Source organism: Symphalangus syndactylus, chromosome 2 (genome assembly GCF_028878055.3).
Source record: "Symphalangus syndactylus isolate Jambi chromosome 2, NHGRI_mSymSyn1-v2.1_pri, whole genome shotgun sequence".
In the NCBI taxonomy this organism is placed as follows: Eukaryota; Metazoa; Chordata; class Mammalia; order Primates; family Hylobatidae; genus Symphalangus; species Symphalangus syndactylus.
Genome location: NC_072424.2, coordinates 123,842,601 through 123,868,344, shown reverse-complemented (window position 1 = coordinate 123,868,344; position 25,744 = coordinate 123,842,601). Strand labels below are relative to the sequence as shown.

The 25,744-nt window shown below is 37.2% G+C and overlaps 1 protein-coding gene across 4 annotated transcripts in view; it reads right to left on the bottom strand.

Moving 5' to 3' along the window:
- The window catches only part of GRM1 (glutamate metabotropic receptor 1), a 411,814-nt gene that overhangs the window by 355,360 nt on the left and 30,710 nt on the right, over positions 1–25,744 (bottom strand). Inside the window, exon 1 of one of the 4 annotated variants that reach the window (XM_063631762.1) lies at positions 19,741–19,760. The exons of the other annotated variants lie outside the window; for them this stretch is intronic. The gene's annotated coding sequence lies outside the window, so the exon portion shown is untranslated. Of the gene's footprint in view, positions 1–19,740; positions 19,761–25,744 lie in introns of those variants that run through there. 4 annotated transcript variants of the gene reach the window in all.

The following is a 25,744-nucleotide window of genomic DNA, read 5'->3' as shown; positions in this document are numbered from 1 at the left end:
AGAATTATGTGAAACAATAGTCCATGCCATCTTAAATTTCTTCTCCAAAAACTGGTCAAGTTCTTTCTCCATTTTTCTTTGAGGCATTAGTGTTTCTTTTATTGTTTTGTGTCATTTATTTATGTGGCAAAGCAGAAGCCATTTAGCATCACCCTTAAATTATTCTCCCAATTTCTCTCTTTTCTTTTAATTTTATTTATAATGTATTTAAACATGCACTATTGCATTTAAAAATATTATGATATTTTTATGGTTACGTAGTTACATCAATCAGCCATTTCTGTTGTTGGTTCTTCCATTGCTTTAATGTTTAGAAAATCATTTTCTGCCCAGAGATTAAATAAACATGCACTTATACTTTCTTATAGCTTCAAAAATTACAAATATTCCTTTGAGACTTAAAGAATGGCATGACTAAATAGAGACACTTAACATGTTTCTGTAAGAGAAAAGTAACTATTTGTCAGTTCTCTTCAAAGCACAGTTTTGTATAATCCTGAGGATTTGTGGGCTAATCTAGAAAAAAAATAGGAAAATTCATAAAGCAAGTTCTCAGAGACCTACAGAGAGACTTAGACTCCCACACAATAATAGTGGGAGACTTTAACAATGCACTGTCAATATTAGACAGATCAACGAGACAGAAAATTAACAAGGACATTCAGGTCTTGAATTCAGCTCTGGATCAAGTGGACCTAATAGACATCTATATAACTCTCCACCCCAAATCAACAGAATATACATTCTTCCCAGTGCCATATGGCACTTATTCTAAAATTGACCAAAAAATTGAAAGTAAAACACTCCTTAGCCAATGCAAAAGAACTGAAATCACAACAAACAATCCCTCAGACCACAGGGCAATCAAATTAGAACTCAGGATTAAGAAACTCACTCAAAACCACACAATTACATAGAAATTTAACAACCTGCTCCTGAATGATTCCTGGGTAAATAATTAAATTAAGGCAGAAATCAAGAAGTTCTTTGAAACCAATGAGAATGAAGACACAACATACCAGAATCTCTGGGATACAGCTAAAGCAGTGTTAAGAGAGAAATTTACGGCACTAAATGCCCGCATCAGAAAGCTAGAAAGATCTCAGATTGACACCCTAACATCCAAATTAAAAGAGCTAGAGAGGCAAGAGCAAACAAATCCAAAAGCCAGCAGAAGACAAGAAATAACTAAGATCAGAGCAAAACTGAAGGATATAGAGACACGAAAAACCCTCCAAAAAAATCAATGAATCCAGGAGCTGGTTTTTTTTTTTTTTTTTTTTTTTTGAGACGGAGTCTCGCTCTGTCGCCCAGGCTGGAGTGCAATGGCGCAATCTCGGCTCACTGCAAGCTCCGCCTCCCGGGTTCACGCCATTCTCCTGCCTCAGCCTCTCCGAGTAGCTGGGACTACAGGCGCCCGCCACCACGCCAGGCTAATTTTTTTGTATTTTTAGTAGAGACGGGGTTTCACCGTGGTCTCGATCTCCTGACCTCGTGATTCGCCCGCCTCGGCCTCCCAAAGTGCTGGGATTACAAGCGTGAGCCACTGCGCCCGGCCAAGGAGCTGGTTTTTTGAAAAAAAAATTGACAAAATAGATAGACTGCTAGCTAGACCAATAAAGAAGAAAAGAGAGAAGAATCAAATAGACACAATAAAAAATGAAAAAGGGGATACCACCACTGACCCCACAGAAATACAAATTACCATTAGATAATACTAAAAACACCTCTATGCAAATAAACTAGAAACTCTAGAAGAAATGGATAAATTCCTGGACACACACACCCTCCCAAGACTAAACCAAGAAGAAGTTGAATCCCAGAATAGACCAATAACAAGTTCTGAAATTGAGTCAGTAATTAATAACTTACTAACCAAGAAAAGCCTGGGACCAGATAGATTCACAGCTGAATTCCACCAGGGGTACAAAGAGGAGCTGGTACCATTCCCTCTGAAACTATTCCAAACAGTTGAAAAGGAGGGACTCCTCCCTAACTCATTTTATGAGGCCAGCATCATCCTGATACCAAAACCTGGCAGAGACACAACAAAAAAGGAAACCTTCAGACTAATATCCCTGAAGAGCATCAGTGCAAAAACCCTCAATAAAATACTGGCAAACTGAATCCAGCAGCACATCAAAAAACTTATCCACCATGATCAAGTCGGCTTCATCCCTAGGACGCAAGGCTGGTTCAACATGCACAAATCAATAAATATAATCTATCACATAAACAGAACCAATGACAAAAACCACATGATTATCTCAATAGATGCAGACAAGGCCTTCAATAATATTCAACATCCCTTCATGTTAAAAACTCTCAATAAACTAGGCATTGATGGAACATATCACAAAATAATAAGAGCTATTTATGACAAACCCACAGCCACTATTACACTGAATGGGCAAAAGCTGGAAGCATTCCCTTTGAAAACCAGTGCAAAACAAGGATGCTCTCTCTCACCACTCCTATTCAACGTAAGTTCTGGCCAGGGCAATCAGGCAAGAGAAAGAAATAAAGGGTATTCAAATAGGAAGAGAGGAAGTCAAATTGTCTCTGCAGACAACATGATTCTATATTTAGAAAACACCACCATCTCAGCCCAAAAACTCTTTAAGCTGATAAGCAACTTCAGCAAAGTCTCAGGATACAAAATCAATGTGCAAAAACCACAAGCATTTGTATACACCAACAATACACAAGCAGAGAGCCAAATCATGAGTGGACTCCCATTCACAATTGCTACAAAGAGAATAAAAGACCTAGGAATACAGCTAACAAGGGATGTGAAGGGCTTCTTCAAGGAGAACTACAAACCACTGCTCAATGAAATAAGAGAGGATACAAACAAATGGAAAAACATTTCATCCTCATGGATAGGAATAATCAGTATCGTGAAAATGGCCATACTGCCCAAAGTAATTTATAGATTCAATGCTATTCCCATCAAACTACCATTGACATTCTTCACAGAATGTGAAGAAAAAAACTACTTTTTATTACGGATCAGAGAAGGATGAAATATGAGTGCCAGTTCTAGCTGTTGGAGCAATTCAGTAAAAAATGACTGCAACTTGAACAGGTGAGGATGAGGATAGGGAAAATAAAAATATTTGAGAAACATTTAGAGATGGATTTGATAGAACTTGGTGATTGATCGGATATGGGAAGAGGTAGAGAAAGGAAGGAGTTAAAGATAATGACACGGGATCCTTACTTAAAAACAGATATCAAAATAAATCCCAGATAGGAAAGAAGGTAAATGTTTAAAATGATGTAACCACAGGCCAGGCATGGTGGCTCACGCCTGTAATCCCAACACTTTGGGAGGCCGAGGCAGGTGGATCACCTGAGGTCAGGAGTTCAAGACCAGCCTCACCAACATGGTGAAACCCTGTCTCTACTAAAAATACAAAAATTAACTCGGCATGGTGGTGGGTGCCTGTAATCCCAGCCACATGGGAGGCTGAGATGGGAGAATTGCTTGAACCCGGGAGGCGGAGGTTGCAGTGAGCTGAGGTTGTACCACCACACTCCAGCCTGGGTGACAGTGTAAGGCTCTGTCTCAAAAAAAGAAACCAACCAAACAAAAAATCACAGAATTCCTTAAGGGAGTTAACGACTCTAGATTTGAGATCCACTCCACCTACCTATTTTCTAGTCTCAAAGCAGCATTATGAAGAATGCCTCCATCTACCCATTTCTTGATGCCTGCATTTCAGCATATGTTCTTCTTTTCATAAGAACTAACTTTAACTTCCCTGTCTCTACTCATTAAAATCCTGCTGACCTTCAAAATCTGGCTAAAATGTCACCTGTCCACAAAACCTTTCTTGTCCCTCCAATAAAAATAATTTTTATTTTGTTGCCACAGTATTTTACTTATAAACTTTGCATAGTTATTATTAAATTCTATTGTTTCATGGTTGGATTCATATGTCTGCCACTCCAGAGACTCAAAGACATCTTGAAGGAAAATCTTCATAGCTACAACCTAGCTCTACTCATCCTAGCTTGCACAACACCTATCATATACTGCTTAATGTACAATTCATCGATGAATTAAATAACAAAGAAAGGCATTAAATTTAATTTGAAAAAGTGCTTCCAGGTAAAATCAGACATTTTGCTACTTACTTACCAAAAGCTCAAGATTTTCCAAAACTCATCTTTCTGCAAACTACTGGCTGCTCCAAGCCATTCACTTCACTTTATATTAACTTCAGCTTAAAACAAATTAACACTCTGCTTCCACTCTTGCCGTGACATGTCCCCAAGCTTCTGTGAGCTGTTCCTCTTTTTCTCTTTTCAGATGTGAAGAGGTGGGCCCCCAGTTATTACTAATTCAGTACTGCAGGGCTGCTCTTTTTGAATAAATGATATTCTGCAGATCTCAAACATGACCCAGTCTGCTCTAAATACATTGCTTTATTTTATTTTCTGGCCTCTCTCTGTAGCTTCTTAACTTGTTATTTTGAAATAATTTCAGATTTACAGAAAATACAAAGTTCTGTATACCCTTCCCCATATTTCCTAAATGTTAACATTTTATCACAGTTGCTTTTTCATTCTCCCACCCACACCCTCTCATACTTAGAGCAAGTTGCAGTCAAGATGCCCTTTTATTTCCAAGTACTTTGGAGACTCCATAGCTTTTAAATGATGCTTTGCTGAGACGGACCTTATTCTTTCTGGACTTGGGTCATCTATTCATGGATGTTACTCCATCATGCTTCACTGCCAGCAACAAGGCTGCTCCAGGGCCCGCCATCTCTGAGCTATTCCCACATCCCCCTTGGGCACTTGGGAAACATTTAGCTGTTCCCACTCCACTGTGGGTGTGGGAAATTCAGTAGGAATGTGTAAGGCTATGTTTGGGCACATGCACAGCCATGTGCTGTCCCCGTCCTTTGGGGGATACAGAGAATTATGAAATTATCTAAGCCGTGTCTGCCCAGACACCACGTGCAGCCACTTCTACTTTATTGCTTCCAACTCATAGTTGGGAACACACAAAAGAATTAGCCTTGCTACCTGCATTTCCTCCCCTTTCTACTCCCTTTACTCCTCTTGTCCTCCCACCCAACCGCATCCCACACCAACAAGGCTTGGATCCTCTCTGCTCTCAGATTCCCCCGAATTACCTGAGGACCACAGACTCTGACCAGGGAACTAGGGTAGGGGCCCCTTGCTCAGGAACCCTCAACATCTTTTACTCTTCTGCTTACCTTGTAACTTCCTCCCTTCTCTCATCACTTAAGGACCTTTTCTAGTATGAGGAATGAAGAACTGGCTCTCCCTGTGTCACGTGTATTTTTACATCCTGTCTCCCCAGGACCTAGGCATTAGAAACACAAAAAGTAAGAACAGATTTCTCTGTTTTTGTGTTTTATAGTATCATCCCTTCATTGAGGCAGTGAAGGCAGAAGACAGCATATTCAGAAGAGGAAAGTAATATTTCAAAGTATTATTACGCAACCCATAGGATAGTGTACATAAAATTCTTACATTCACAATTCTAACATGGTAGGTAAACTTAATTGCTATATCGCCCTCCACATCAGCCTCTTCTACACAGCAACAGAGTCAAATCACCATCCCCAATGAAAATTATAAAGCTGCCTCTGACTAATAATTTCTTGAAGATGCTCTGAGTCCTTGGGCCACCAAAATCTCGCACTTACCTACTTTATTGGTGACAATCTGCCAGTGCATGCTCACTTTAAAATTATAGGTTGTCACTGGGGCAAACCTACAGTGAAAAATTCTGAAAGGCTCCCAAGCCCCATTTTCACTGAAGAGAATGAGAGCAAAATACAAAATGAAATCCAGGCATCTGTTTAAAGCTTTAGCAACCTCTTAACCCACCCATAGTTGTAAAGAGATATGGTGGATTTGCCTGCACAGGCAATGAAATGAAAATTCCAGTGATAGTTCCTCTACAACGCCTGGCTTTATAAAATATCAGTCTGGTTTTCATTTTTGACATTTCACGAGCTACTAATGTTCTATATTCTCGTGATCGAAAAGACAAGGCTCTTTCATTGACTGCTTAGGAAGAAACAGACATTTCAATGCCTTGGAGTACGTGCTCTCCATGCCCAGGTACCATAAAAAATGGGAGGAGGGAGGTTCGACACACTCTCATCTGTACCAAAGTTTTCTCTCATAGAGTTAAAAAAAAGTATCATCTTTTCAATAATTGAGATAGGACAATAAAGTTTTACTAATGGAGGTGTTTCTTATAAAGTTTCAACAACTTAAAAACAAACACAAAAGCTGTTCTCCATCCATCTGCTCCAATAAAGATAAATTTGGCGTCCTTTCTTTGGCAGAGTACCCCCTTTTTACTTTAACCCTTTCCTCTCTTGCATTCAGTGGAGATGGCCTTCTTACCCCCACTTATCCCCTCAAAGCTGGATCTCACATATCACACATCCGAGGCACTGAATGTCACGTTGCCTTTAAACTAAAAATCTCTTCTGAAACTGCATGCTGCTCAACCTAATTTCCAGCCCATAGGCATTGCAACAAATGCTTCTGGGCAACCACAGTAGTAATGATTATGGTATTGAGACAGCCAAGTAAAAAGGGCTCCCCTGATCATCTCCAGCTGGCCTGTGCACTGGGAAGATAGGGTGATGCCTCAGGAAGTTCATGTGATTTGCAGGGAGGAGGAGCCTGGCCCCTCCAGTTCCTGTGTGCTAACCTGGGATTGAATTTGTGAGATGGGGGCCTGTTAACAGGAACCCCTCCCACTTTGTGGAGATTTTTCCTTTTTGCCCAATAAACTCCATTCTCCCCCACCCTTCAAAGTGTCTGCGAGCCTCATCTTTCCTGGTGGTGTGACAAGAACCTGGTTTTTCCTACAACAGTGGGGATGGCGGGGAAGGAAAAGGGAAGGCCAGAAAGAGCCTATTTACAGGGAGAGGAGAACACACTGTTGTCTATGTACTAACAGTATCGTAAAATTACAAGAACAAACTACATGATTGGAATCACTAAAGTGATCCCACCACATTGTTTTATTAAGTTCCTGCTGAAATTATTCATTTTAAATACTGTATAACATTCTGTAAATAATAATAGAACAATTTCACCCAAGTATATGTATCCAAATATATTTATAAATTATCTAGTGATAATCAGTCTTTCTTAACCTCTATATCCACATTTTGTGCCAGTGGAATGGTAACACATACATCTCCTTCATCTTCTTTAATATTTCTGTCCCAGCATATTAACTATCAACCATGCCCAGTGGACCCTACATATCCAAATGCCAGTTCTAGCTAGCACTTGTGCTGAACAGCCAGAATCTTTTTCTTTTTCTCTTTCTTTCTTAACAATGTATTTCCACAGCTGCTATTTCAAGTGAGTTATTCATCTTGAGGCCTTTCAGACTGCCATTAAAAACAGCACATAAGGAAGGCAGTTCAGACACGGCACAGGCAAAGAATTTAGCAACAAAAATCCTGTCTTTCATCTTCCATCACACCAGCAGATCTCAGCCTGAATAATAATGAAGATGCTGTCAATGTGATGTTACACTAAACACTAGGAAACATTCCCAGCCCATGTAAAAATTCTGCTGACAATGCTTACTCCTCTCATCACACAGAGCGACAAAGGAAATCTTTTTTTTCTAATAGTGTTCATTTGCTTATATTCTGTTGAATGTGTCAACTAAGCTAACATCTGCTTTGTCAAAAGAGTTGAAACAAAACTCAGTATCTAATTTTAATATGGCGCACCTTTATCAGGCTGTCTACATTTCCTTCCTCTTCTCAGCTTCACATCTACTCTGGTTCTGCCATCTTCATTAGCTGCCCTCCTGGCCCACCTGAAGCAGCAGAGCCAGCATTGAGTTGCCTCTGCCCTGTCTTGACCTCTTAGACCAAGTCTTTCCACCAAAGTGAAATAGAGAATTACCTCTATGTGCATACCAGGGCCTGGTGTATGAGGGCATTTAGCAAATACTTGTGGAAATGAATGAGCTAGATAATTTAGAAATAATCTTTAAAGATAAGGAAATTTATTCTGAATTGCCTGGTAATAAAGGCTAAGTAAGATTTTTCCCCCTTCACTATCCAGATATAAAATTAATTTTCCAATATTTGTAATCAGTGGGTAATTGGCTATTATTTTTTTCCTTTCCAAAGTTCAGCAGAAATCTATTGACATCTGTGATGCTCAGTCCAGCTAGTGCTTGTTCTACTGCACCACTGTGCTTCATAATTTGTCTTTGTGTTGAGGAAAATGTCTGTCTCCTGAGTGCTGAATTGAAGATGGGAAAGGGAAATTCAGAAAAAGCAGTGTAAGGAGAGGAGTGCAGAAGGGTGCCTCTGGAACAAAGCAGGAATAGACTGAAACCACCAAGGTGGAGCTAACCATCCTGTACCACCAGGAAGTGCCCCATCCAAATAAAATTTGGAAGGAATAGAGGTGTTGCATGCATCTGTCTGTGTATGCCTTAGCAATGGTGGTACACATAGCTCATGTTTGTATTTGAACCAGAATTCACAGTGGTCTTCAAGTCTAGTGACTGGAAAATCAGGCCCCAAATATTTTTGTTTTGAATATGTATCCATTACTCCATACTGTAGCTTCAATCACAAAATCCATAACAAATTTAATTGAAAATGAGAAAAGTAAATTAATTATTATTTTTTATTTAAATTCCAAAATAATGAAATAACCTACTATCAGTCTCTGCCATCCACTGCCTTTACACACCTACCCTCTCTAGATTTGTCCAAGGTCATTCTGACTAGAGGGATAAAAAGCCAGGACCTGGCTTCCTGTGAAGAAGGGAAGAAAGAAGCAACCTGTTGGATATAGTTCCCATGAAGGGTATGCACAGGGATAACACAGCCTGAAGGCTTTCAGGCAAAGGAGAAGCTGGGTTAATGTATTTGACCCAGAGAGTCACTGGTCCTGAAGAACTGCCCGGTGATAATTTGCACAAATACTATGTGGCAACAGGCAGCTCTTCTGTCAGATCTCTCACCTCAACTTCAACTGTTTATGCAAAACTGACCATCCAAACTCTCCACTCCAATGGTAAAAAGGCATCTTGTACATTACATGACCTAAATGGAGCTTCTAATCCTGCCTCCAAACTTGCCCCACTGGCTTCTGCATATCACTCAGTGCAACTCCATCCTTCTGGTTACTCATGTCAGAATCCTTGGATTCACCCTTGACTCCCTTCTCATACCTACATCCAAACAATCAGCAAACCTTCGAGCTATATCTTCAAAATCTTCCCAGAATCCATCCAGTAACTTTTTACCACTTCTACTGCCACCACCCTGATCCAAGCCCACATCATCCTTCACAGGAATATTGCAATCAGATTGCTTCTAATCACATTCGCTGCATCTTCCTTCACCTCTGTAATTTATTCCCAACACAGCTGACAGAGTGAAGCATTTAAGACATAAATCAAATCCCTAAAGCTCCCTATTCCACCTTGCATTAAAAAGCCAAGATCACTAGTGGCCTACAAGTCCCTGGCCAGGCTGTCTCCTGGTTCTTCTCAGACTTCATGCCTTCTATTTGACTCATCACTAACTCTATGCAAGAAAAATGAGCTCCTTGAAGTTTTTCAAACACACCAGTCATGCACCCTCCTCAGCTCCTTTGTACTGGTCCCTGGACCCCAGGGACCTGCATGGCTAATTATCTCATAGTTATAGATTAAATTTTGTCCCCCACAGGGACACAATTGTTTGATCTTCAACAAAGATATGTTGAAGTCCTTATTCCCAGTACTTATGAATGTGACCTTATTTAGACATAGGGTCTCTGTAGATTTAATCAAGTTAAGATTATGGTCACTAGAGTAGACCAATATGACTGCTGTCCTTATAAAAAGAGGAGTGGACACTCAGAGACATACACAAAATAGAGGCCCATGTGAAGAGATGGAGCAGAGATTGGAGTGATGCAGCTACAAGCCAAGGTACGTCAATCAGTGCCAGGAGCCACCAGAAACTGGGAAGAAAAAAGGAAGGATTCTCTCCTACAAGTTTCAGAGGAGTCATGGCCCTGCTGACACTTTTATTTCAGACTTTTAGCATACACAACTGTGAGACGATCCATTTCTATTATTTTAAATTATTCCGTTTGTAGTACTTTGTTATGGCAACCCTAGGAAACTAATACACTCACTTCCAATCCTTCATGCAGATTCTATCTCCTCAATGCAGCTATCTTCACCATTTTACTTAAAATGTAATCCACTCCAGTTCTCCCCATCATCCTCACCCTGCTCTGTAGTCTCACGGCATTTAGTGTCTGAAATATCATATAATTTAGTTATCTATTATTTTATTGTCTTTTTCCAGGAGAATATCAGCTCTCTGAGGACAATTTTGTTCACTGATGAACTGTCAGAGCTAGCACAGTGCCTGACATATAGTAGATGATCAATTAATAATTTGTTAAATAAGGAACAGTTGTTGTGCTTTTTATTATTTTAGAGTGTAACACTGGGCTTTCTAACAATAATTGTGCTGTGAGTTTGCTTTGTTAATCAAGGTAATAATATATCTTCTTTTATGGAGTATATCAACTATCTCCTTGTTATTTGCAAAGGGCAAATATCTAATTCTTTTTGATGGAACACTATCAGGAAGCAACAGAGCACTGAGATCAAAGAAACCCAGTTTATGATATATGATTACATTGTTTCATAGCATATGAACTCTGGAAAATTGATCCTCATTCAAATGATAAAAAGCAAAAAGATGTAAAATAGACATAGAAAAGTAAATTGTAATTTCTATGAGTTAAATGCTCTTATTTGGCAGCGTAACTGTATTTCACTAAGCTGCCACAGCCCTTGATTATATGTAATTTGCACACGTATTTTGGACTTCTCTAACTTGTCACAGAACCATGATTTAAGGTCATTAAACTGTTATGTGAAAGTAAATAAGCATTGCCTGTGGGATATTCGTGTCGGATTTATGACTCTCTACTATTCAATAAAAATTGTTGTTATGAAAAGTCCAAGTAATTCCAGCCAAAAGCAAAAGGGGCCAAAGAAATTTAAGAATAAGGCTTGTTGGGCAATATTCATTTGAGACTAACTTCTATAAGCAAACAAAAATTTATTAATAAAGAAACCTGCCAGGAAGTGGCTACCCAAGCCAAAGGTGACTGCAATCCTGGGCACAGGAGAAATGCTCACAAAATATCCCATGACTGACAAATCCATTCTGAGATGAAAGGACTTCCAGGTCTCTGGGTGGAGTCTAATGTAGGCACGGATTCATGACTCTGAATTTGAGGGAATCCCAATAACCCTGTGAGTTCTCAGGCGTGGGGGATGCCTGGGGACTGAGAGGCCAGAGAGCACGGAAGTCACACATCATCATCCTTATTACCATTCATAAACTCCTCCTACGGAAAAGCAGGTGACTAGGAAACAACCAGGCAAAAACACAGAAATGTACACTCTGCAACCTTCTCGAGATGAAGACTGCACAATCTTGCCCACATCACTCCAACCCCACTCTAGGGAGGAGGAGAAGAGATGTGAGGCAATCTGGTCTTGATATCTCTCATCCATCAACATTTAGTACATTGTTTCCCCCAGGATAATGACCTCCTGGGTTAAGTAGGTCTTTTTATCTCAGTGTCTCTTTCAGACATCAAGGGATAGCTGTTCCCCAAATCCAGTACTCCTGTACTGATAAAACATTCACATGATCCTTAATCTTGGTGATTTTTATAGATTTAAATTTAAACATTATGTTAACTACCATTTTTTGAGACTATTTAGGATCAATATTTCTAAATAGTGTCAATATCTCTTTCTTCTTCACATATGGGCATCTCTACGTCTACCTGATTACATTCGTGGCCAGTTACTTTTGTGATCCACGCATTTATTTTTTCCTCACAATGCAATTCCAGAATTTCATCATTCCAGATACAGATACACAAGATTTTGTTCAGTTGTAGCTATTCTTCCCTGTGCCTTTCCAAATAATGCCCAATATTCTTGTGGCCATTTTAATTATCATTTATAATACTTGTAAAGTTTTTTGTCATATTTCCCCCATCATTACCAGTTTTGCAGACAACACTCTACAATACCACTTGGATTTTGATGACACTTGGTGGGTTATAATCTATAATTTTATAATTTATTGCATTTTCACTATACTTAAAAGTTTTAAAATTATATTTGCATATGGTTGTGTCCTTTGGTCCTCTTATATAAATAGGCCAAATATTAGTACCAAAATACAAATGAAAAGTAAAGTTTAACAATTTGGCCATCTGCATAGCAAACAAGTGGTAGAGTCTTTTGACTCTGATCTCAGATCCACATTTTACTACACCATGCCTTACTTTAAAGTCCAATCCTCTCCTTTTACAACAAAAGATGCTTTAACTATGTGTGTTCTAACCCACATTGAAAATGTTTTGACTTCTTAAGCCTCAGCCCCCTTCTAGCCAACAAAGACAACAAACTACCATAGGGTTTGGCATGCTGATGAGTTCATCTTCTTCCTTAGAGATCCATCATTTCTCCCTAGTCTCTGCAATCAGAGTAATACATATCCTGTCCCAATAAGCACACCCTGATATATGTCATTATAATTATTATATAATATTCATTTTCCTTTATAGATAATTAACTAACCTATAATCATCATCATCTCCCCCCAAAAAAAGATAGAGTAGAAGCTGGGAAAGTTTGAGGAGCATTACCTAAGAGTGTAAGCATCTGAGTATACATATTCAGGTGGCCACTGAGACCCCTGTGCACATCTTCCCTGTGTATTACCACTAAATAGTAATTTGGTTGGCAGCAAGTCCCATTTCTTATTAATCTTCATAACCCAGGCACCTAGCACATAGCACAGCACATCAAGAAAACTTAATGAATGTTTGCTGATGAATATATCAAGCATCTTCAGAAATTTATAGACAGTTTCTGCTTTTATCGCCAATTTTTGCTTTGAAACCTTAGCAGTTTATTGTCTTTTGCTTTATAATTTATTCTTTCACCCACACAATCTCTTCCTTCCTCTATCTGGCATAAATTAATAATCCCCATATTTCAATGTATATTCCTATATAATATATATCTAATAGCTATCTATATATGCCATTTGACCTCACAAATGTGGTCAAATTATGTCATACACCTTAAATATATACAGTTAAAAAAAAAAGAATTAGTATTCTATTCAGGACAATAACATTTAAGTTTTGTTTATTTATATACTTTGATTTTGATGCAGAATCTTGCTAAAAACTTTGAAAGTAAAAAATTTTATCCATTGGTTCTTCTTTATACATCAATCACTTGATCTTCTGTGAGCATTTAGTGCAGGATATTATAGAATAATGCATGAAAGGAGGCAGGGATATCATAACATCACCGTACAGATTTTATCCTGGTCATTTTGCAGAAAAGTATTAGGAAATGTTACAGCTCAGACGCCCTAATGGAAGTATCTGGGAAGGTCAGTTGAGAGAAGGAAAGCAAAGGAAAAGAAGTATCTTTTAATGTATACCAGGGCTCAGGGTGTATTCTTGCCCGGTGGATAGATACAAAGAATGCAGATTATCGACCAGAGCAACACCACTGCTTCCTCGGGGAGGTCTATCAAAATAATGTTTTATGTTTATCAAAAAGAAGAATGGTTTGAAATGGTTGAGATAGATTGGCCTAATCTATGTCATTATTTCCTCTTCACGAAACGCTAGTGTCACGAATGCTGCATTGTGCTGCCAAGATCCTGTCTTTAGCACTGAGGGATTTATTCCCCAGCTACTGGGACAGCTCTCAGCTGTTAATTTGTTTCCAGAATTCCCTCCATTGAAAAAGTTGCCTCGGCCAAGGTCATACTAACTTCAGTAGCAGCCTCCATTGAATGACTGGTAAACACACAGGTTTAAAGGCCCAGCTCCTTGCCCTAACCAAATACAGCTCTGATGGGTACAGCATTTCAGCTTCAAAGCTTGCTACTGGGTTGGTCAAGGTTTTGTCGTGACTGTATCACAGTCTCCTACCTTATCCTGTCTCCCTTCCTTCCCGTCCCCAATATGTGTGGATCTCAAGAACATTCCTATTAAGTTTCCTGCAGGCTAATCTCCATCTCAGAGACCCAAGATGAGACAACTAAAAAGTAACAGATTTTAGTAATGCCTCATGCCTTCTAAAGAAACCATGCTCTTCCAAAAAGTCTTGCCTTTCAAGCCTACTTGATTTTAGGAGAAATATGATTAAAGAGTAAAACTGCCTAAGTAAGTGAAGATATATAACAATATTAAGCATGAAGTTGATAATGTATCCATGGTTCTTGATAACAGGAGATCCATTTCTAGCTTAGATTTCTATTTGAAATTTCTTCTTCTACCAGAACATAAGCAGAGTAAAATCTCTTCCTTCTACCACAGAAAAGAATATGCAGGCCGTGGGTAGCAACCCAGCACAGTGCTAGTGCCAGTGCACTATAGCAAAGAGAAGAACCAGACAGAAGCTGTCTAATAGAGTATCTTAGAAGGTTTCCTTTTAAAGAGAAGAGACAAAGACTATACTTAAGTGACCTTTGAATAATAATCACGTGGACAAAACCCGAGAAATTCCTGTCAATGTAATAACAAACTTGATGCAAAGAAGCAGACCAGGATGAGACAAGAACAGCATGAACAAACAGAATGACTCGCAAATTTGGAAGAGAAATCCAGACACACAAAAAGCAGGTGATTCCCAAGCCCCATAGGCTAATTATTTCGATAGTTTCTTAGTGAATTAAAATGAGCAGTTTATACTGCTAATAGGTACTGCCTTGTAGTACTTTAATTACTACAAGTTATTATGTTTCAGTGAAGTGTTAATGGTTATTACAGGGTGTGGGTTTCGCCATTTTCAACTAATATTTTTGTTGTAAAGTCCCAAGCTAATAAGCTTTCCTGATAATTCAAGTGGATTTCTGAATGACTAGTAAGGTCACGATTCTGCTGCCAATAATTGACAAAATAGGTTAAGAAACACTCCTTACTGGAAGGATTTCTAACCAAATTTATTTAAGTCTAGTTTTGATACCTCTTAATTTTATATATTTGTACAGTGAATCTATTTTAACATAGATTCTACTAATCTACCTGGCATAGTAGGAAAATTTGCTGCTCTGTAAACCTCAGGTTCCGTAGGGAACCTTCTCCCAGACTAGAAATCAGGTACCAAAACTATGTGGGAGATGCCGTGATCCAACTGGAAATGCAAAAGCCTTGGATATCACTGGATAAGACTAAAATCCTGGCATCTCTGCTTACAAGTCAGGTGCCTTGGTCATATCTCTTAACCTCTAGGAGTTTCATTTTTCCCCTTCATAAATCTTATATAAAGCACATACCATAAGACTGTCATAAGTATTCAATAAAATCATGCATATTGAGTGCTCAAAATGTGCCCAGTTTTTTTCCTAATGTAATTCTCTCACTTATATTCTGCATGCTTTCAGCTGTGTGACAGCTTTCTTGGATATTTTTAAATAACATTAAAAAATTGGACCTGGTGACCACCACTGAGCAATAAACTTGTTAGAGAAAAAAATAACGTTAAGAGCACTGGAGGAAAGCTAAAGAAGTGTTTTCAGAAACTTTTCTGAGATTTATGCTTCCCAAGGGCAGCAACCAGGTCCTATTTATTTTGGTTTCTCCAAGGCCAAACACAGAAATTGGCACATAACAGATAAACATTTTTATTAGACTTTTGGGGTATTTATTATGGGAGATAAAGGTGTGCTTTGGAGATTTCGTTTAAATCCCATCTCCTCCATCTTATAGCTGAATGACCTTGGCTAAGCTACTGAAACTATCTAATGCTCAATTTCTTCCTCCTGAGTGGAGTCGTTATGAAGATAAAATGAGTTCGTATATTTAAAACAACTTGCATAGCATTTAGCATATAGTAAAAAATAGTGGTCATAGAAATAGTGGTGATGATAGCGGTGGTAGTACGAAAAAGGCACAACATAGATTGCTTCGTTGGCTTTCCAGTAACTTTCATATTTCTGAACACAACGAAGATTGCTTTGTTGGCTTTCATAACTTTCCTAAGCTAATGTTAGGATTTTCATCATATGAAAATGTTGTGGCATATTTTAAATTCAACTTGGAATTGACAGTGTTATTTAAACATAGCCAAGAGTACTTAACTCATGGACTTTTTGAAAAGAATTTTATGGATCAGGTACCAACTACAGCTGAAAACTGGCCTCCAGGGAATAATAATATTAACATATTATTCTGGCCTCCAGAATAATATGTTAACAATTACAAATAAAATAAAAGACATTTCAAACATATCAAAACCTTATCTGTATATTTTTAAAAGATTTCATATTCCTATTACTCATAACACAATCTAGAGATGGTCATAAGTTTTTAAAATATTTAACATATAAAAGTTACTTTAGAAGATTTTTTGAAACTCAGCCGTAATGTAATGTAATGTAATGCAATGTACTGTAATGTAATGTAATGTAATGCAATGTAATGTAATGTAACGTAATATGAGCATTGTCATTCAGAAGCTTACAATCTGATGAAAGATATTGAATAAAATGCTCAAAATAACCAGTAAGTTCAGAGATGCTCAGTGTTGTACAGGATCAAGGGCTCCCAAATATAAATGATCATAGTCACAAGGAAACATAAAAAGCAATAGAATGTTGGGACTCAGCTTCTAGATATTCTCCTTCGATAGGTCCACAAAGAAGTCTGATGATCTCTATATTTCAAAAGTCAAAACGTGATTTGATGTTTGGGGACCACTGACATCAGAAGATCATAAGTTTAACAGTTCAGAGATTTAGGAATTTAGAAGCTTCATAACAAACACATAGATCAAGAAGCAGAAAAATTCACATAGCCAACCTGAAACATAAATTTCATATTAAAAATTTAAAAGAAAGTGTGGCTTACATTTTCAAAGTATGATTTTTTAAATATGTATCAATCGATGTTCAAGGATTGTTGGATCAAATAGGTAGCTTTTTAAATGAGGAGGTGCTATTATGTAAAAATTTTATTTTGTTCAGGTAAGTAATTAAAATCACAAAGTAGCATTTAGCTACTTTTTAATTGTCCTCAAGACGTTCAAGCCAATTATTTGCGTTTATTCTGATTCATGAAATAAATGAGGCTTTTCTGATATTACGCTCAACTGGATGGGCTGTACCATAGGTTTGCAGCAATTATTATTTTCCAAGACAAATCATTTAACAATTTTCTGATTATTCATTCTGTAGATTAGCTCTGGCCTGAAATTTAATTCTAAACAGACCCTCCTCATGACTTGCCACATTCCTTGGTCTTCTCTCCCTATCTTGTGAACAGATTTTAGTTTTATCCTCAGGAGAAATAGGGGAATAAAGTTAAAATTGTGGATGCAATGACATCATTTAACACAATGACAAAGTCTTTTAAAAAATTACTTGAGGCCGGGCGCGGTGGCTTATGCCTGTAATCCCAGCACTTTGGGAGGCCGAGGCGGGTGGATCACCAGGTCAGGAGATCAAGACCATCCTGGCTAACACAATGAAACCCCGTCTCTACTAAAAATACAAAAAATTAGCCAGGCGAGGTGGCAGGTGCCTGTAGTCCCAGCTACTCGAGAGGCTGAGGCAGGAGAATGGTGTGAACCCGGGAGGTGGAGCTTGCAGAGTGAGCCGAGATTGCGCCACTGCACTCCAGCCTGGGCGACAGAGCGAGACTCAGTCTCAAAAAAAAAAAAAAAAAAAAGAGTATTTGAAGGTTCAATGATATTTAATCTACACATTCCCTGAATTCTAACAATTATTGCCAAATATCAGAGTTGTTTTGTAGGTAAGCTATAAGCGACCTTTTAAAATGCAAACAGCATTACAACTTTTCCCCTAAAACCCTGAAATTACATGATTAGAGCTGATCAAAATAAAATCAGTGAAAAGAAAGATAAAACCAGATTATTTTCGCTATTATGAGAATTCTAAAAGTTATATTTCATTTTATCATGTCACAATATAAACTGATCAGCTTTGGGAAACTATTTTCACAACATTTTGAGAATTATTTGCATAATAACTTGAGGAATTCTCTTTCAAAATCTTTGTCTTTGGAAACTTTTTTTGTTGTTTTGTTTTGTTTTTTTTTTAAGAATGTAAGAAGCGTTTTTTAAAAAATAAGAAAAATCTAACCCCAGTCCTTATCTTAGGCTTTTATTTGTATAACAATGAACTTGTGATAGATAGGTATTTTGAAACCATTTTAATAGTTTAAGATTACTTTAGATTACTTTACTAAGGATCATGTTTGGTTATTTATTTATTAACTCTTTCCTACTTAGATAAGCATAATAGTTAATTTCTTTAACTGTCCTATTCCATTCCAAAAAAATTTAAACATTTCAGAAGGATATTTATATGTTTAGTAATTGACTCTCTAAATTACTGTCAAATAATTACCCAGAAGCAAAATATATGTCTAAGACCCTTTACAATAATAGTGGTTGGAATGTGTCTAAAATAAAACACAGATTTAATTTATAATCTGCCTACCTTCACAGGAGATTTAAGGCATATATCATATTGGAAACACAGATAAGCAATAGACAAATAACCAAGTTTCTAATTCATGTGCTACTCTCTGTAAGGAATACAGCCATTCTTATTGCTGATGAGCAAATTTAGTTATTTTGCTAACGTGAGATCAATTAATCAATCAAATTGTTCTCTCAGCAAAATTCATTAATGCCAGAGTGAGGGGTGTAATACAGAAACTCACTAGTTCAATTGGAAATATTAACTAAAATGGGTTTTGAGAATTAGCTACGTTACTGAACTCTCTAGTAAGCATGGATTATACTTATGTGGTTAAATGTGAAGACAAAAATAAAATTACATCCAGACTATAGCTTAGAAAAGTCAAGAACTGAATAAATATGTTTACATTTTTACTAGAAGTTTGGAAGATTGAGTATCGTACAACCATTAATAACAGAGCAAGTTCTCAAATATCTGAGCTCTTTCCCTAAATGTCCCACATTTGTAAAAGTCATAGATTTAGGCATATTTACTATACATTTACTGTGTTCTCTCTCTCTCTCTCTCTCTTTCTCTGTCTCTCTCTCTATTATTATGTAAAACCTGTTCTCTAGGGATTGATTTACACCTCTGCTTAAAAACCTTCTCCAAAAGGGAGCACATTTACACTGTTGGTGGAATGTAAATTAGTTCATTCACCATAGAGAGCAATTTGGAGATTTCTCAAAGAACTGAGAGTTCAACTACCATTCAACCCAGCAATCCCACTACTGGCATCTACCCCAAAGAAAATAAACTGTTCGACCAAAAAGACACATGCAACCATATGTTCATTGCAGCAGTATTCACAATGACAAAGACATGGAATCAACTCAGGTACCCATCAATGGTGGATTGGATAAAGAAAATGTAGTGCACGGAGTACTATACAACCATTAAAAAAATCTTGTCCTTTGTAGCAACATGGATGTAGCTGGATAGAATTATCCTACATGAACTAATGCAGAAACAGAAAACCAAATACCCTGTGTTCTCACTTATAAATGAGAGCTAAAATTTGAGTATACATAGTCACAAAAATGGGAATAATAGACACTGGGGAATACAAGAGAGAGGAAGGAGGGAGGAGGACAAGGGTTGAAAAAACTGTCTGTTGGGTAATATACTCTCTTACCTAGGTGATGGATTCATTTGTGCTCCAAACCTCAGCATCACACACATGTACCTTTGTAAGAAACCTGCACATGTACACCCTGATTCCAAAATAAAAGTTGGAAAAAAGGAAAAAGAAAAAATAAGAAATAAAAGCCTTCTCAAGCAACATGCATCTCACAGCCTTACAATACAGTTCATTCAATTTCAGAATTCTAGTCAGGTTTTTTTTTTTCCTTTGAGTCATGGGAATCTGACTTCTTGCCCGTCTTATGTGCATGTCCTATTCTGAACTTACACAACCACATGGAGCACGACTAACATCTCTTTTTCAAAATACTACTTCTGCTAATGAAAATGACAATACAGTCTTTTTCCCCTTTATGATTCCTTCAACATTTCCCCATATGGAGTGGACATCTGTTGCTTGTACTTACCCAACATTCCTTCACCTTCTCCTATCTGGACAATTCCCTTCTTTTACTTTGGGAATCTCGTTCCACGTGGATCAGGAGTGGTCTACCCTGCTTCTATCCTTGTTTACAGGGCTGAACAGCTCAGGCCCAGCATCAGATGTCCTGTTTTGCTATGTAGTTTATATAGGGTACCTCACTTGCACTGAATGGGTAGTAATCATGGTGGCAAACTCTGTAACAATATACTGTGTGCCAGGTATTATCTCATGTACTTGTCAGTCAATTACCCTAAAAGATAAGTATGATTATTATCTCTATTTTACAGATTCAGAAACGGAAGCACAGAGAAGTGCAAGAACTTGTCTGGTAAGTGGCAGGGTCAGGATCTGGACCAAAGGCCACCTGGGTTCAGAAACTGCTCCTTACCACTTTACAGGGCTACCTATTAATGTGGTTTTGAGACACTGAGTACAGCTAGATCTGAATGTGGTTCACACATAGCCTGAACCTACACCAGCACAAGACCATTACATTTTCCTCCAAAATCAACACCAGGAATTCATAGAGAACATAATAATAAAGAAAATTTTGAATATGTTTTTTACAGGGTACACATTAAGAAGGCTTTCTCCTGCATTTAAAGTAGTTGTTTAGAGATCAAGGAAGGGTTCGTAACTGAAAGATGACACAGGCTTAGGGAGTGATTATATTTTTTAATATTAAAACAGTTTTATAAGGAAAAACTTTAAGTGTAAATCAATATAAAAATTCAAGGCTTTGAAGATTATCTAGCAACTTTGGCAATTATCAATAAGGTAAAACAGTGTGCAAATTGCCATCTACTACTTAGATGTTGATGGTTTGTTAAGTAAAGTATAAGACTCAATATTGAAAAACATTCTGTAACTATTAGGCTTATCAAATATTCATTAAGAAAAAGAGAAGATATAAAAAGAACAAATCTTTTTTTTTTTTTTTTTTTTTTTGAGACTGAGTCTCGCTCTGTCACCCAGGCTGGAGTGCGGTGGCGCAATCTCGGCTCACTGCAAGCTCTGCCTCTCGGGTTCAAGCGATGATTCTCCTGCCTCAACCTCTCCAGTAGCTGGGGAAAAAAAAAAAGAACAAATCTGAACCCTTGTTTTTTATTTTGATTTCTTTGTGAGAAATTAAAAATTAGTGGATCAAGGAAGTAGAACAGATACTATATACTGATAATCAGGAAAAGCATTATCATATTTTAGCAAAAAGAATAATCCAAATGGATTTGGACACAAATGTTGTCATATGTTTTAATATTTTCTGAAAATGGAGAAAGTATGGCTAAAACATTGGTACAGAATTGCAGGTTTAGTATTAAATTTCATATTGGTTAATGTATTTATTTATGAAATAATTTTAAGTTAGGTTAAAGGAACTATAAAAGTAGACTTAAAGTATTAAGATGAAAACCAGGTAATAATTCTATTGTTCAACTTAACACTATGGAAAATATACAGCTGCAATCCTCACATTAATTATACTTTTGATACACATAAACATATACATGTGCATACACATGCACATCACGCCAGGAATTTTTACAGATGCATAAAGAAGACTTGCTAATTCTTAACTATATGTGGATTATCTATTTTAAGAATTATCTACCTCAAATTATATATCCTGGACTTCTATTTTTTTGTTGTAAACTAATATGCTAGTTTAGGCAATTGGTATATTTTCAGAAAATCCAAGTTAATTTGCATGTAAGTTTAGGTGAGATTGTAGTTATCTAAATATGAAGAAAATCAAAAGTTATAATGCAAATGTATCCAAAATAATGCATAGTTTCCAGATTTCATTGTATTTCTGTGACTTTGCATCTCTTAATTAGCATAGATAATAATTTGTCTGTACTTGAATATGCAATATATTTAAATATTGTGAACTCCTATTCCATTAATACAGGATTTGCAATGATTCTGATGTGATATGTGTGACTGCCCATGACTTCAGTATGCAACATAAGAGCTACAATATGGATTCATAATGTTGATATTAATACATAGTATTAATATCATGTAGTCTGTGAATGGCTTCAGTGTTCAAAAGCCTAAACTATAGCCTTAAGAAATGACCTGATTTCACTGTGAATGTGGAATTGAATAAGGAAAAAAAAATCACAATGTGACATAGAAAAGCAAACAAATGAAATTCTGTAATTTTTTTATTATGTAGAAACTAAGTTATAGAAACAAGAAAATAAAAGTAAGAAAGCTCCCTTCCCAAATGCCTATTAAGATGTCCAAGAAAATGTCTGAATTGAGGAAAAATCTTAGTAAGTCTTGAAAACAATTAACACAAATAAAATAATCTTCAACATCAATATCAATGTTAAATTGAATATTCAATTCAATAATCTTCAATGCTGAATCTAATCAACACTTCTACACACTACCAAATTGATGAGACTCGATTAAAAACAGCATAACTAGCAATCAGAGTTCTGTTAACCCATTTCAAAGAATTTTCCCATTAACTTGAATTCTAATTAGTTCATTCACAGCCAGGAAGATACAGTAAAACTTGTTGAGGCACTGCTCTGGTGGTACTTTGCACTGGAGGCTATGCTGGGTGCGCTGAAATCAGCCTGCTCTCCAACCTCAAATCTGCCAGAGGCAGTTGTTCTTAGAGGAGCAGACAATGGTAGCTCTAAGAAAAGTCTAAGCAAAGGTGACTGTTGGTTGCTTTGGACTATCACATCCGATTGGACTTACCCTCTCTCAAAGATGAATGCGAAGGAAAAAGAAAAAATAGCCTACAAGGATCCATAAAAGAGCACTTATAGCACAAAAATAAAGGAAAAACTCTGCAAAGGCATGGCAAGGGTGAGGGAGAACCTCAAAAATAGTGTTTTGAAGAAATGTAAAATAAATTTAGAAAATATCTACTAAATGTTCAAAAATGAGGTTTTCAAGCACGTATTATTTGAGGGCAGGCCAGAATAAGAGCAGATTGTAGACAAATGAAAAACAGAGTAATCGACCAAAAACAAATCACACTGGAGGAAGAAAAATAGCAAAATAGGCATTACAGAAAAATAAATTGATGATGAAGTGGACAAACCTGAATACAGAACAAAAATAGATTAGAAAGGATGAGGAAATAAAATTTAAAAGATATATGCACACTACTGGATAAACTGAAGGAAAAACAAAAACAAACCAAAAACTGTAAACATCCTGAATTCTTAAAACAAAGGGCATTTTATTTTATTTTATTTTATTTTATTTTATTGTTATACTTTAAGTTCTGAGATACATGTGCAGAATGTGCAGGTTTGTTACATAGGTATACATGTGCCATGGTGGTTTGCTGCACCCGTCAACCCATCATCTACATTAGGTATTTCTCCTAATGCTATCCCTCCCCTAGCCCCCAACCCCCCAACAGGCCCTGATGTGTGATGTTCCCCTCCTTATGTTCATGTGTTCTCGTTGTTCATCTCCCACTTAAGAGGGAGAACATGCATTGTTTGGTTTTCTGTTCTTGTGATAGTTTGCTGAGAATTATGGTTTCCAGCTTCATCCATGTCCCCACAAGGGGCACAAACTCATCCCTTTTTGTGGCTGCATAGTATTCCCTGGTGTACATGTGCCACATTTGCTTTATCCAGTCTATCATTGATGGACATTTGGGTTGGTTCCAACTCTTTGCTCTTGTGAACAGTGCTGCAATAAACATACGTGTGTATGTGTCTTTATAGTAAAATGATTTATAATCCTTTGGGTATATACCTAGTAATGGGATTGCTAGGTCAAATGGTATTTCTGGTTCTAGATCCTTGAGGAATCACCACACTATCTTCCACAATGATTGAACTAATTTACACTCCCACCAACAACGTAAAAGCGTTCCTATTTCTCCACATCCTCTCCAGCATTTGTTGTTTCCTGACTTTTTAATGATTGCCATTCTAACTGGCATGAGATGGTATCTCATTGTGTTTTCGATTTCTAAAAAAAGCTCATCATCATAGTGATTTCTCATCACTCATCATCATAGTGATGATGAGCTTTTTTCCACACGTTTGTTGGCCACATAAATGTCTTTTTTTGAGAAGTGTTTGTTCATATCCTTCACCCATATCCTTCATGCCGGTTTTTGATGGGGTTGTTTGTTTTCTCTTGTAAATTTATTTAAGTTCTTTGTAGGTTCCGACATTAGCCCTTTCTCAGATGGATAGATTGCAAAACTTTTCTCCCATTCTGTAGGTCACCTGTTTACTCTTATGATAGTTTCTTTTGCTGTGCAGAAGCTGTTTAGTTTAATTAGGTCCCATTTGTCAATTTTGGCTTAATAATGGGCATTTCAGTACAAGCATTCAAAATGCAATATCTGTGATGCACAATAAATCAAAGTGCAAACACAGATATTGCATTTTTACAAACTGAAGGTATATGGCACTCCTGCATAGAACAAGTCTATGAGTGCCATTTTTCCAACAGTATGTGCTCACTTTGTATCTCTGTCACATTTGGGTAATTCTTGCAGTATTTCAGACTTTTTCATTATTATTATATCTCTTATGATGATCTATGATAAGTGATCCTGAATGTCACTATTGTAATTGTTTTGGGACACCATGAACCATGCCCATATAAGACAATAAAGTTAATCAATAAATGTTGTGTGTTTTCTGATGGCTCCACTGCCTCAGCATTCCCCCATCTCTCTCCCTCTCCACAGGCCTTTCCTTTCACTGAGACACAATAATATTACAATTAGGCCAATTGCTCAACATCACTGATTATTAGAGAAATGCAAATCAAAACCACAATGAGATACCATCTCACATCAGTCAGAATGGCTATTATTAAAAAGTCAAAAAATAACAGATGCTGGCAAGGTTGTGGTGAAAAGGGAGCACTTATACACTACTTCTGGGAATGTAAATTAGTTTAGACACTGTGGAAAGCAGCACAGTGATTTCTTAAAGAACTTAAAACAGAGCTACCATTCAACCCAGCTGTCCCGTTACTGGGTATACACCCAGATGAATATAAATCATTCTACCATAAAGACACCCACATGCATATGTTCATTACCATTCTATTCACAATAGTAAAGACATGGAACCAACCTATATGTCCATCAGTGACAGACTGAATAAAGAAAATGTGGTACATATACATCATGGAATACTACACAGCCATAAAAACAAACAAGATCATGTCCTCTGCAGCAACGTAGATGGAGTTGGAGGCCATTATCTTAAGTGAGCTAATGTAGAAACAGAAAACCAAATGTCGCATGTTCTCATTTATAAATGGCAGCTAGACATTGAGTACACAGGTATACAAAGAAAGAAACAACAGACACCAGGGCCTACTTGAGGGTGGAGAGTGGGAGGAGGGTGAGGATCAAAAGACTACCTGTTGGGTACTATCCTTATTACCTGGGCAATGAAATAATCTCTACACCAAATTCCCACAGCATGTAATTTACGTATATAGTAAACCTGAACATGTACATCTGAGCCTAAAATAAAAATTAAAAACAAAGACAGAAACCTATACAATGGCCTCTAAATGTTCAAGTGAAAGGAAGAGTTGCACATCTTTCACTTAA